The sequence below is a fragment of the Panthera onca genome, chromosome B1 (assembly GCF_046562875.1).
Source record: "Panthera onca isolate mPanOnc1 chromosome B1, mPanOnc1 haplotype 2, whole genome shotgun sequence".
NCBI classification, from domain to species: domain Eukaryota; kingdom Metazoa; phylum Chordata; class Mammalia; order Carnivora; family Felidae; genus Panthera; species Panthera onca.
Window position 1 is genome coordinate 131,424,804 of NC_138342.1, and position 14,931 is coordinate 131,439,734.

The 14,931-nt window shown below is 40.0% G+C and overlaps 1 long non-coding RNA gene across 1 annotated transcript in view; it reads left to right on the forward strand.

Moving 5' to 3' along the window:
- The window catches only part of LOC144616129 (uncharacterized), a 386,882-nt gene that overhangs the window by 192,381 nt on the left and 179,570 nt on the right, over positions 1 to 14,931 (forward strand). The gene's annotated exons all lie outside the window — the stretch shown is intronic.

Consider the following 14,931-nt stretch of genomic DNA (forward strand, 5'->3'; position numbering starts at 1 on the left):
TCTGGATTCATCTCTAGTCTACTATTTATTAGCTGTGTGAGCTTGAGCAAGTAACTTATCCTCTCTGAGCTGCAGTTTCCTCACCATTTAAATGGGAATATTAGAGTTGTCATGAGATTTAAACAAAATAATGTATATAAAGCACTTAGCAAAGTACTTGCTTGGCACATATTAAATGTTGAATATATTAGCTATTGGGTAGGCTCCAGGGTAGGCTAATGGAATGCACACAGACAATATTTTTATCTTTATCTCATATATCTTATAGCTCATATACTTTTATATTTGTTTTGCATGCTCAATGTCTTTAATATATAATGACTGTTTGTGGGAATCCTAACATCTTGCCTTATTTGTTTTAAAGTATTGTGGGTATATGTGTTAGAGGTAAGGGAAATAAACCAGATAGTGATACACTATTGTTTCCTACACAAACAAAATAATTTATTGTAGATGTTAGGATTTGACACTTATTACATATTTTAAGATTGTTATTCTCCTTCTTTATTCTTCTATTTTTATTCTAGATTTTTGTCTCAATAGAGCCTAGTTGTTGCTGTATTAATAATCCAGAATTTTAGCTTAACACAACACAAGTTTATTTTTCATAGCCATGATATGTCCTATGTGAATTGGCAGAGGTTTGCTGCACATCAGTCTCTCAGAAACCCAAGATGAGGCTTCATTTTGATGTGTTTCCATGTTCACCACTGTTGGGGGAAGGAATGGGCCAAATTATGCACTGGTTCTTAAGCTTCCACTGATGTAATGCCAGGGCAGTTCTCTGAAGCTGAACTACTTTAGTAAGTTCTTGAATCTTCCTTCTCTAAATAATGATTTTTTTTTTTTTTTTTTACAATTTTACACTCATCCTTTTCTTGAATTGGGTTTTAAAGAAAGTATGGTAAATAATAGGCTAATGGTAATTTTTTTGCAATCATTAAACCAGGGCCCTTTTTACTCTTACAAGGAATTTTGGCACTGTGAGAGGAAGAAGTATTTTATTTTCTTAAAGTTTCTCCCTCTTCATTCACTTTCGACATATTGTTTTCCCAAATTCCTGCTTTGCTGAAATCCTCATGGAAAGAAAAATGTCTGAAGATTCACACTCTGTCATCATCACCTACTACAAAAACCTGAGTACAGTTGGTATGTGATCATCTCCCACATTCAACCCAAGCTATCAGTGTGTGGTACCTGGGCAAGTGAGATGCTTTCAGGGGTCTGACCTACCTCTTCATTTCATGTCCATAGTCAGAATGGCTATGGAGTTGGTCACCATGATGGGAGAAATGGACATTAGCAAAGCACATTGGCCATTCACTCAGCAAACATTAAATGAGCACCTACTATGTGCTGAGCACAAGGCCAGTTCTTCTAAGTCACCAAAGTGATTCAGCTGGACTGTGATCTTGGCAAGAGAAGAAAGCAAGTATGGGTTTCCCCAGAGGTCAGTCTGATACACTGTGACCATATGACCTCTCTGCCCTTGTATTTCATTGCTCACTGATACACACTTTTTACTCAGGAAGACTCATCTCAGGGGATCCTAGAAGGACCCCAAACCCACCATTCTCACTGTTGCTATCCAACTCTCCATTACTCTCCTCCTCCACCAATACTGATAACCCCTCTTCTTTGTCAATCCAGATACTGCCTATCTTTGGAAGTCAGCTGAAAACCTATGTATTTTCTCAGCTCTCAGCTCCCAACACTCACCCCCCTCCTTATCTACAGAAACCCTACTGAACATGCCATCTCTGCTACCTGTTAGGGCAACTATCTAATATGCTTTATTACTTAACCATTTTTTGTGGGAGGGGGTTCCAATATCTTTATATCAGTTTTCTTTAATAAAAGGATCTTGTTTCTTCTTGAATTGATGGATAAAAAGTGACTATCCCATAGAGGGTATTCAATGGTTAGTTCCTGCACAATGTCTAGTTTTTCAATAATAGATACTTGATAAGTATACATCGAACAGAAGTAAACTTGACCTTGTTCTTTTTTCTTTTTCAAAGAAGGTGGAAAGGGAAGCTGTGGCTGCCTTTATTCCTATGGCTTTGCCTCCTTGCTTTCTAGTTTGGGCACTTGAGAATTTTCAAGGTAGTTTAGGCAGTTGTAGACCGAGATGAATACAAGTCAGAGGATGATAACCACTATTTTGTTTAAACGATGACATCTGGGATGTCAGGTCATTGGTTCTTTCAGTGCCATCATCGTTTTCAGGCACTTTGGTGGGACTCAGATCACAGTTCCCTTCTTTTAACCACTAAGATGTGGAGAGAATAAGATGGAAAAGATGAATTATATAAAATTATATAAGAGGAATTTGATTTCTTCACTAAAACCTGTTATAAGATGTGCATGGCTTTCACAAGTGAAAAAAGTCTTCGGTTAAGTCAAAAAACTACACAAACAAAGGGTTTGAAGTGACATCTATGGAGGGAGTCTTCTTGGTCTTGAACAATTAATTTTGCATCTCATTCTTAGTTCCTGGTTCTGAGTGGTCCCCTCTTAACCTTCCATACATGAGGATTTACTGGTGTCCTGATCTCATAAGTTAACTTTCTTCCTTTCGTTTTCTTTTGGGCTCTAATGTTTAATGGAGTTAGGCTGCAGGAACATAATTTGTCCCTGTCTAACATGCAGTGTTATGTCTGAGCCTTTTGAGTGAGCAGAATAAATTAGTGTCTTGTTTTATTAATAGTACAAGTTCAGAAGAGTAGGTTTATTTAAAGTGAGAGATAAGTTGCATCATAAGGGAAAAGACTGAATGAAAGAAGTTGAAAGAAGTTTCTTCATTTTCTGCCACTCTCCCACTGGGCCAAGCTTTCCTCCTTCCCAGGATCTATCTGCAGGCAGTTGTCAATATCCTAAGCAAGAAACCTGATCATATTTTCAACTCTATTATATGCCTTCCTCCTCATTTCTATAGTCCTTAGGGGCAGTGGAGAAAATGATCATTCTTCATTCATTATTTCGGGGAAGATTATGATCTTTTCTTCTCAGAAAAGAGTCCCCATCTCCTGCTCAGCAATTCCTCCAACTTTCCTGCCAAAGTTATCTTATGCTCCCCCCTCACTCAATTCATTCACCGCCCCCCACCCAGAGGCCTTAGGGAGACTTCCAGTGGTTCTGCAAACGAGGCCTGAGGGTCTCACCTTCTATTCTGAACCCTTTTCCTCTTATTTCTGCACAGTCTCCTCTGCTCTGAGTCTGATTTCCCTGAAAGCACACCTAGTCTCATAGTGTTCCAGCCACTCTTGCCTTCTTCCCACACTTCCAGAAACCTTCCATCTCTTTATGAGGCTTTTCCTAACTGCTTGGGAGCAGAATGTCTCTCTCTCCTGGAAAGTCATCAAAGTGGCTTCTCTACAGCTCATTACTTCTTACCTAATAAGAATGATAATGGTAATGATAACAGCAATAGCTAACACTTAAATAGCACTTATGTGCCCATCACAGCCCTAAACTAATCGTTTTACGTACACTAACTGATACAATTCTGGCAACAATCTTTTGAGGTGGATTGATTGTTAATTCTATGTGCCAACTTGGCTGGGCAAGGATGCCCAGATACGTGGTCAAACATCACCCTGGATGTTTTTGTGAGGGTATTTTTGATGAAATGAACATTTAAATCAGTGGACTTTGAATAAAACAGATTGCCCTCCATAATGTGGAGGGGGACCTTATCCAATGAGTTGAAGGCCTGAACAGAACAAAAGTCTGACCTCCTCTAAGCAAGAAAGAATTCTGCCTGCAGACAGTCTTCTGATATGATCAGCAACACCAGCTCTTTCATGTGTACCCTGCTGGCCCACTCTGCAAATTTTGGACTTGCTAGCCTCCATGAGGCTAAGGAACTGCATGAATCAGTTCCTTAGAATCTCTTTCTATATATAGAAATAGGATTTATACATATCTTACTAGTTCTGTTTCTCTGGTGAACCCTGACTGATACCAGTCTGTATTTTAATGATTATCCTATTTTACAGATGAGACAACTGGGACACAGAGAAGTTAGGTAACTTACCCAAATCATCAGTACTAGTATGTGATACAATTGAGATTCTGTCCGACTTGGGTATATACTCTCTGCCATGAGATTAAATACATGCCATTTATGTTGCATTCAAAGTTGTTTTGTTTATCAGTCTTTATATGTCTTTTATTTTTTGCTGGATTATTTATGTTTTCAGTTGTCAGTTTTGAGTAGACTGAATCTGCCCATCTGATGAATGTGCCATGTAGAGTCCCAGTCTGGACTTTTGAAAGAGTTTAGGCAAGTTGCATGAATGGTGCTTGCTGCCCAGACAGATAGTGATTCAGTTTGTCTGCTTCTTGACCATTTTCCTTTTTATCTGATCATCATCTCAAAACAACAAAGGAAGATCCCATAACTTCACTATCGGCCAAAATTTTAGGCAGCGTTTTAGGAACTACCTTTTGCATTCCTTAAGCACATATTTCAGAATAAAAGCTATTCAGCATTTTAAGAGACTTGGATCTTTAGAGGTTTAAATGTATATGATAGCTTTCTGTAGATTGTAAAATGTAGCACTAACAGGTGTCAAAACCATCATCGCTATTCTGAGGCAAATAGAACAGAGGTGTACCTCTTAGTCTGAGGAGACCTCATGCTGTGGAAACAGTGTCTCCTTGGCCCTGCGACAGTCTCACCTCTGTGGGGTGGAAGTGTAGGAGCCGGTTCCCTAATGTAAGGTTCGCGCTTGCGTTTCCTCACGCATTATCTCCGTGGAATTGTGTTTCGTATAAGCCCCCAAGGAACGCATTTTGTTTCTCAAAAGCACTGAGTCTGTGACTTCAACAGCTCCGTTGGCACCTTTGTTCTTGGAGCAGTTTTCATTTTCCACTGGCACCATGTGGTTGTTTCCACAGGCATTTTTCTTTTATTTTCTGAGGTACCAGGAGGCGGGACCAGCAGGGTAGAATGTGTGCCCGGTAGCAGACCTTTCTGTCTGTCTCAGTGTCTGTCTGTCTGTCTCTCTCACACATACACATACACATACACATACACAGAGTCGTCTTTAAGCAGTTCACCAAAGCACCATTTCCAGCCTGTCAGGCTATCAGGCACCGGAGTGTTTAAAGTTTTAATAGGCTTAGAGGTGACTGCGGAGTCTACCAACATCTGCGTTCATTGGTAATTTATGACTGCCTCTTATTTAGTTGGTTTAGTAAATTGTACCTAAGAGTATTCTTTGAGACTTGGCAGTCTGGGGTACAGTTTCACGATTCAGCTGTGTTTTTGCCAACTCTTTGGCCCCCTGTCCCCCACCACTTTCTTTTGGATGACATTCTCAAATACTTAATTTGGAGCTTTGGTCTGGAACACACTTTATCAGACACCTTTTGAGTGCCAAGAGACCCCTTATACGTTCTGTTAAGGCTAACTTTCCACATGCTAACACATTTATTTCTACATCATTTTTAAAGTCACCACATGTCCAAATAGCAGAAGGACCACTTGGTTCTTGCGGCCTCACTTCTCTCCCCAACCCCCCCCCCCCCCCCCCCCCCGCCGTCTCTGGATTTCAGTTGAGGGGAAATTCCTCTCTAAGCAGAGAGGTGAGGGTGACGGTGCCTAACCAAACCATAAAATTGTCTATTGCAAAAGACGTTTAAAAGAGCTTACTTTGTTATGAGGTATGTGAGGACATGTTTTGGCCTTACGTGTATGCTTGCTCTAACCATGCCCAAAAGATGAAATCAAGGCTATTATGGGTATAATTTATTTCTCTCTCAAGTCTGTCATCATGCGTGTAGATTTGGGATACTGTGTTTTCCCACTTTCAGGGGTAAGGTTTATATCTGGCAAATATAGATTTAAGGCCATCTATGAAATGTCCCTGAGGCAATTTGTTTACAATTTCACAGAATTGGATTTTCTAGCTGAATCTGTGACTAACTTACTACTCCCTTTTCCTTTCAGTAAGCATTATGGAGAACTCAACTTTCCAGGACTCAACTCCCAATTGTGTTGTTGCCTCCCAATAAGAGAAGGTGTAATTTGTCTGTATTATGATTAATACTCTGTAATCATATAATCTGCTAGGCCAGTGTGATCTTAAGACAAAATTTGCAATGAACTAGATCCTCCACTCATACTATTAATCTTCTTTTAAGGTCTGAGCAGGGATTAGTGGTTAAAATAAATCTTTTAACGTTCTTTTCTTTATGAGTGGAGAATAATTTAACCACCTTAACCCTTTGTGGTAGGGGAATGGGAATTTAGGTTTAAGTATGAAATACAAACTCCCATCCATGTTTCCTTCAGGATTCATGTCTTCTCCATCCCATTATACTTGTGAGCCAACTGAGAAGTGTCTGAGGCCACATGAACACTTCCCTCTAAAACCCACCTACGCTGTGTTGCTGCCTCTCGCTCTTGTCTCCTGGTGCCAAGATGCCTGATCTGAATATAGTTTGTGCATACTGGTAGCCAAGACATGGGCACTGTGTATCTACAATATTTGATTCATTTTGAATCTGATTATTTTTCTCTTATGCATCCCTCCTGCATAGCAGGAGCAGAGAATTTGTCATAAGACTATGACAAAGGACACTCAAAGATGCTTGAATAAGAAATAAATGAAATAAGCACATTTTCCTTCTACTCAGTGGCCCCCAAGCCCCAAGCCCATACAGAATCTTCTGCCACCACATGCTTATATATCACCTTGAAGGATACAAGGTACCAGGGTCAGCCTCCCTGCCTGCTATAGCCCCTCCCTTCCAACCATAGGCCTTCCAGGGCAAGGGCAAGCAAGAGGGAAGCTGACTTCAGTGGTATATTTTTGTGGCTGTAGCTAGTGCAAACATGTACTTATTTTGTTAGAAGTGCTTATAAGCCTCTTATTTTGCTAAAAAGTAAGGAAGTGCTTGAAGATTAATGGAGATATACCAAGAGGACAGAGGAGCCAGCTTGAAAGGGCTCCTACTGATTGACAAGGGTGAATTTAATCATAATCATGAATAATGACAGTAATGGATTATAACACATTGGGTAAAATAAAAATCTATGAGTCAGGGGCTCTTAGGTGGCTCAGTTGGTTAAGCTGCCAACTCTTGATATTGGTTCAGGTTATGATCCCACTGTTTGTGGGATTGAGTCCCATGTCAGTCTTGGTACTGACAGCACAGAGCATGCTTGGGATTCTCTCTCTCTCTCTCTCTCTCTCTCTCTCTGCCCCTCCCCCAGTGTCTCTCTCTCTCCAGAAAGATAAACACTTTTTTTAAAAACTCTACAAGTTCAGGGGCACCTGGGTGGCTCATTCAGTTAAGTGTCCGACTTCGGCTCAGGTCACGATCTCATGGTTCGTGGGTTCGAGCCCCGCGTCGGGCTCTGTGCTGACAGCTCAGAGCCTGGAGCCTGCTTCGGATTCTGTGTCTCCCTCTCTGTCTTCCCCTCGCCTGCTCACACTCTATCTCTCTCTCAAAAAATAAACGTTAAAAGAAATTAAAAAAAAGAACTTTAAAACTCTACAAGTTCATACTGACAGAAGTAAACATAATAAATAAGGGAAAATACATACTAATAATTATAGAACCCAAACAATCAAGAAACAATAAAACAGAATGCCATGTAGTAAATACATAAAGAATGGTGGGCAGAAAATCAACAATTGATGCTAAAGCTAGCGAGTGAATTTAGTGAGAAACAGGATATTTTCATGATCTCAAAGTATCTCTCCACAAATTACTTATTAATTACATAGGGACAAATAGTTACTTACAGTGGAGAAATCTGGTGGACATGACCTTATCCAAATGATCAAAATCAATGTCACCAATAATGGGACAAACTAATAGCATGTGCTTTCTAATATGGCGCACTGAGAAGGGCACAGCACCACTTGGTGACATTTCCACCAAAAATGAGTGATCTGAATCTTTTCATAAGCAAACATCATTCAAACCCAAATTGAAGAACATTCAGTAAAATAATTCCCTGTAATATTTGAAAGTGATCAGGTCTATAAAAACAAAGATTGGAGAAGTGTTCCCGATTGAAGGAGGCTAAGGAGACAGGACCACCAAATGCACTATGTGTTCCCGGAGTGATCCTGGAATGGCAAACAATTAGATATCAAGTACATTTGGGGGGACTTTGACACACTTTGAAAAAGGGCTGTGGGTTAAATAATAGAATTACATCAAAATAAATATCCCTATTTTGAAAATCACACTGTGGTTTTGTAACAAGGTCTTTGTTCCCAAGAAATATACAATGAAGCATTAAGGAGCAAAGGTATATGATGTCTTCAGGTTACTCTCAAACGGTTTGAAAAATAATGTACATATATATGTATATATACATATACATGCATTTGTGCATATTGCATTGTGCATAAATATGTGCACACACATATTTATCTGCTTATCAAAAGAGAGAATTATAAAGCAAACGGAATAAAATAAACAGTTGTTGACTCAGGGAAAAAGGTATATGCGGTGCACCTTGTGCTGTTTTTACAACCTAAGTTTCAAATCGTTTTAAAATATAAAGTTACAAAAATATTTATAAGAATAAACTTGATTAATTTGATATCGACAAACAACTTGGGAAAATCACTGCTATTCCACATTTGCTTTCTATCTGAACATACTGGCTACTTCCTTAACTCTCTGCTTGGTGCTTATAGCCAGAGTGAAATCTTTTACTATAACTATGGGTTGTTATACTGAAACCATACACTCATCTGTGTAAGTAAGACAAAAGCAAGCATCCCTGGCGCTGCTTGTCTCCTCAATCCAGCAGTGAGGAAGGAGAAGGTCCTAGCCCATGGGAGGGAAAGGTTCTCACCACTGAAGGCAAGACATCACACACTGATGACAGAGGTGGGAGCACCCTCTGGTGGTCTGTGGGCCCCTGAGGAATGCTGGGTCTAACTTGCCCAGTCAAGGAAGGCTCAGCAATCATGACAGGAGGTGGCAACAGCAACCACAGAAGGGCATAGGCTCTCTAGAGAGAGTACTCCAAGGGTTTTTGCTTACAGTCCCAGCTGGGTCTTGGCAAGGGCAAACAGGCATTCATCAGGCAAAAATCACATATGGACACATGACCCACCAAACCTTACAGATGTTATCTCTAAAAGCAGTCATACTCAAACGTAGCTTTTGTGCCTGAATTCAAACTACTGTTTTCCACAAAATGAAATTACGTTACTTACAAAGAACTTACCAAACTCAACACCCCCAAAATAAATAATCCAGTGAAGAAATTGGCAGAAGATATGATCAGACATTTCTCCAAAGAAGACATCCAGATGCCTAACAGACACATGAAAAGATGCTCAACATCACTCATAATCAGGGAAATACAAATCAAAACCATGATGAGATACCACCTCTCACCTGCCAAAATGTCTAAAATTAACAAAACAGGAAACAACAGATGTTATTCAGGATGCGGAGAAAGGGGAACACTCACACTGTTGGTGGGAATGCAAACTGGTACAGCTACTCTGGAAAACAGTATGGAGGTTCTTCAAAAAATTAAAAATAGAACTGCCCTACAACCCAGCAATTGCACTACTAAGGCGTTTGCCCAAAGGAGACAAAATACTGATTAAAAGGGGTACATGCACCCCAATGTTTATAGCAACATCATCAACAATGACCAAATTGTGGAAAGAGCCCAAATGTCCATCAACTTATGAATGGATAAAAAATATGTGATATATATGTGTGTGTGTGTGTACACACACACACACACACACACACACACACACACACACACTGGAATATTACTCAGCCATCAAAAAGGATGAAATCTTGACATTTGCAATGATGTGGATGAAACTAGAGAATATTATGCTAAGTGAAATAAATCAGTCATAGAAAGACAAATACCATATGATTTCACTCATACATGGAATTTAAGAAACAAAACAGATGAACATAGGGGAAAGGGGAAAAAAAGAGAGAAGGAAGCAAACCATAAGAAATTCTTAACTATAAAGAACAAACTGAAGGTTGCTGGAGGGGAGGTGGGCGGGGGATGGGTTAAATGGGTGATGGGTATTAAGGGGGGGAACTTGTAATGAGCACTGGGTATTGTATGTAAGTGATGAAACTATGTCTGAAACCAATATTACACTATATGTTAACTAACTAGAATTTACATAAAAATTTGAAACAAACAAAAAAATAAATTTCCTTACTTAAAACTTAGTATCTATAGGTATCAATGAATTTAAGGGTTATCCTGGATCAAAGAGAATGAGCATAGCTGAAATGCAGTATTGGCTTGGCCTTAAGCCCTACAATAGAATATTTTCCAATTCATTGGTTATTGTTGAGCAGATACAACATTTGTAGGCCAGATCATTGTCCAGGTCAATAGCTAACATTAAACTTATCAGTGTAAGCTAGGGTGAACATCAGCCGCTATCATTTGGGGGAGGGGTGTGGGGAGGGGTTTGGGCAGATTTTCAGCCAGGCTATAGAAGTGAGAGAATTTGGGATATCAAGAAATTTTCAAGTGTTCTGGAAAAAGAACTAGTAAATTTTACCTCCTAAATATACTTTACCTGTTTTTCTAGAGTTTGCTTCCTTTCACAAAAGATTCAGAGTGATTTGCAATAAGAAAACCTTAAGTATCTTTACAGTTACTAATAATGACAGTGGTTTCTCTTCATTGGGCTTTCAGGGCATAGTAGGAACTATGTTCTACTGTTTAATACTCACTACCACTCTAAGAGATAGGGTCATTTTATGAGGAAGATTCGAATCTTCTCTGTCACTCCATCAGCACTTAACTATGTAAATATGCATGGCAGTGAACTAGAGATAATTCACCAAGAAACCCATTGGTGAGCCCTAGTTTTCTCCTGCAATAGAATTGTGTCCACTTACCTATGGGAGCAATGCTGCTGGAAAGCTCATTCTCTGCAGATTTTCTGCAGCAGAATGAATCCCCATTTAACTGTCATATCATGGACATTTATTTTATCCTGGCAGGAACACTGTGTTTAAACACACAAATAAGCATTTCCTTTTCTTTCCCCTTGAAATGCAAACATTCCACAGCAAAGTCATCAAGGAAAACTGCCATGTCCAGATACAGGTTTTTAAACAAAAATGTCATCTTCAAATCCTGATAGGCAAACCCTGTAGAAGTTAAAATTGAAGATTTAAAGATTAAGTAACTAAAATGGAAGAAAAAAGATGAAAATCAGTCTGTATTAGTTTCCTTCCACAACCTGGGCAGTTGATAGCAACAGAAATATGTTCCTTCACAGTTCTGGAGGCTAGAAGTCCAGAAGGATCCGTACTCTCTTTGAAGGCTCTAAGAGCCTTCCTTGCCCCTTGCAGCTTCTTCTGGTGGTTGCTGGTAATTGTTGATGTTGCTTGGCTTGTAGATGCAATGGTCCAATGTCTGCTTCTTTTAACATGGCCTCCTCCTCTCTGTGTCCTTGTGTCTGAAGTTCCCTCTCTTTATTAGAACACCAGTAATTGGATTAGGGCTCACTCTCATCCAGGATGCCCTCATTTTAATGAGATTGTGTCTGCAAAGACCATATTTCCAAATGAGGTCACATTCATAGATACCAGGGGTTAGGACTTCCATATATCTTTCTGGGAGACATAATTTAACCCACAACACACCTCAGTATTTTAATAGAGAAAAATATGACCTAAGTTATATTAAAAGGAAATCAGATCTAAATCCCTGAGAGGGATAACTATCTGCTGCATGCTCCATTTATATTTTGTCACCTGCTGTTTAGTCCTTTCTTTGCTTGCTCTGAATTGCAGGTGAGGTAAGGGTGAAGATTCCATTGACCTGAGACTGGAAGGAACAACCAAGTCTGCACTGGCCCAGTTATCCCTGTTAGTTACATATTTGTTTTTCAGAAATATAAGGAAAACTTTCAGGTAACAAAATATGTAGCTTTCAGTCTAGTGACAACACATAGCAGCTCCATGTTCCTGGGGTTAAGTCTGTAAAGAAGACTCAAGGAGACACACATAACAGACCTAATCATCTAATTGATTATTTTGTCAAATTCCAAAATTTTTAAGAGAAAACATTTACCTGTGTGCTCAGTCCCCTGATTGAGCTCCCTACTGTGTTTATATTAATGTTATAATTGCTGAGCTGTCTTTTTAAAAATGTTTACTTATTTATTTTGAGATAGAGAGAGAGAGAGAGGGAGGGAGAGAAAGCATGCATGAGCAGGAGAGGGGTAGAGAGAGAGAGAGAGGGAGGGAGAGAGAGAATCCCAAGCAGGCTCCATGCTGTCAGCACAGAGCCTGAGATGGGGCTTGAATGCATGAACCATGAGATCATGATCTGAGCCAAAATCAAAGAGTCCAATGCTTAACCAACTGAGCCACCCAGGTGCCCCTTGAGTTGTCGTCTTAAACATATACTGAAGTGATACATCCTTTGGCTGTGCCTATGTGGCATAAGGAATTGAGCATTTTCAGGTTTGTTGCCAAACCCATGACTGAATCTTTGAATTGTTGATGCCACCCCTCTTGCGATAATTGGCTCAAAAATGCTATTCAGTTTGCTGCTGGATATTCCATTTTGGATGGTTCAAACTCCCTATTTCATTGTCTATTCACAACATATCAGTCTCTTCTTAAAATTGGGCATGTCCCCATGGCAGCTGATCCTCAATAGATGCATTGGGGATAAAGATCCACTACCATCCACAAATAAACCTGGGTTGAAATATTCGGAAGAAATACTTCAGACACGTGACTAACATAAAGCTGACCAGTACAGAGTCAATGTTTTACTGCAGAATCTTGTTTAATATATTGAAAACATTCAAGCCCAAATGTTGAGAAAACAAAGTTTGACTCAAGGGCCAAGGCTTATATTTTAATGTAGTTAGTAATGAACGATGGTAAATAACTCTCAAGTTTCATTATCTGTTCACCAAAGAAACACTCTCATGTCTGTAACCATGGTTTTGGCCCTGAAGGGAAAACCTCCCTAAATGATACACTGGGCAGCAAATGGTAACTTAATTTATCCTTTGGAAGTCCAACAAGTCCCTGCTGTTATTAAAGGAGCTAGCTCTAACAATGTGTAGATTGTAGGACATGTCCAAAGCATTGGAATTCTGGGCTGGTTTATATTAGGAGCTTCCTTTCAGTGTATTCTTAGAGAACCCATTGGAGAACACCTAATTTTTCTCTGCCTCTCATGTCAACACAAGTAGAAAACCTGTCAGAGATTAAGCCAGTCAATGTCACCTGCAAGAAGGGCACTTTTGGAATGTTTAATTTTCAGGGTGTGAAAGAGGAAGGGGATTAGCATGTTCTCAAGCAGCCCCTGAGTACAACTGGGGGTCTCAGGAGAGTTTCCAGAGGGTCTCTTCAGAAGCATTAGCAGAGAACGAGAGAGAGACAGAGAGACAGAGGGACAGAAAGGGAGAGAGGGCGGGGGAGAGATAAAAAACAGGGGAGGAGAGAGAGCGAGCCAGTGCTGGAAACCAATGAGGGGTGCAAGGGAATGAGAAAAACCCTATAACTCCAGGGAGCCAAGTGGCTGTGGCTTGATGTATCCTGCATCTTATTTTCTATGATTTTTCCAGAAAAAGTTGGCAATGAGAATAGAAGAATTGCAAACAATGTAGCATGCCCTTGCCAAGATTTAAATACAGAAGAAACATTCTAAAGGACCATGTACAGTATCAAATTACCTGCGAAGATGAGGAAAGTAATGACTTACATTCTCCATCCTCTGCCTGGTGACTCACCAAAGTGGAAAATGAAGCAGTTGGAGATTAAAGTTATCCCCCAAAAGCGGGGGAGAGGAGTGGCCACAGGAACAGCCGATCCAATTAGCCAAGTTAAAATGTGACCAGAACGTTTGTGACAGGAGGTAGTAGCTAGATGTGTGTTTCCTTCTGTTCTCCATAATCTTCAATGAGGAAAGATTCAATCCTGGCTCAGCATGCTTTGTCTGGGCCATAGATATTTTAAGAAGCACCTAGTGTGGACCGGGTATCCCGTGAGGACATACAGATGATAATTACCGGGCATGTGCACTCAGAACATGGTAGAAACAGGTATCCCTGATGCTCAGCTTATAAAAGCCCCTCTCTTGGGGTGCCTGGGTGGCTCGGTAGGTTAAGTGTCCGACTTCGGCTCAGGTCATGATCTCATGGTTTGTGAGTTTGAGCCCCGCATCAGGCTCTGTGTTGACAGTTTGGAGCCTGGAGCCTGCTTCGGATTCTGTGTCTCCCTCTCTCTGCTCCTCTCCTGCTCACGCTCTGTCTCTCTCTGTCTCTCAAAAATGAATAAACATTTAAAAAATTTCTTCTAAAAGCCCCTCTCTGTAGTCTTTACCTTTTTGTTAACAGTCTTATTGAGACATAATTCACACATCATCCAATGTTTCTATGTTTGTTCACTTGCTCAGAATCTGTCTCACTTAGGAGAGATAACACGTTCTGTGATGGTAACAACCTTGCATGTTTTATTTATCGGTGTACAACTAGCACTTATTGTAGTGAACAGAGTTGCCCCTCAGTAACTAAATATTTTTCGTAAATGTATGATGAATGAATAAAAAGGAAAAATATCAGATTTCTAAGGCTTATAAATTGGCTTTAATAAACCACACACATTCTTTTAGTTTTCTCTAAAATCAGACAATTTTTTAAATTGGGAAATACCAAGGAGAGAGAAAAGACCTTCATTAGCTAGGAGGAAAACAATACACTCTCAAAACTCTACTCCCCCTGAGTACTTCTCACATGTTCACATGCTACTGTTTGACCCCAACTGTGAGCATAGAGGGACTTTGGTGAGGAAGTCTGTTACCCCCTTTGCAAGCTTGGGAAACAGAAAGAGTTCTGACCTCTGTCTGGAAGGTATTTGCTTTTGCCTCACCCTTGACCTCATTGTTCAGTTTGAATGGAGTCACCTCAGCAA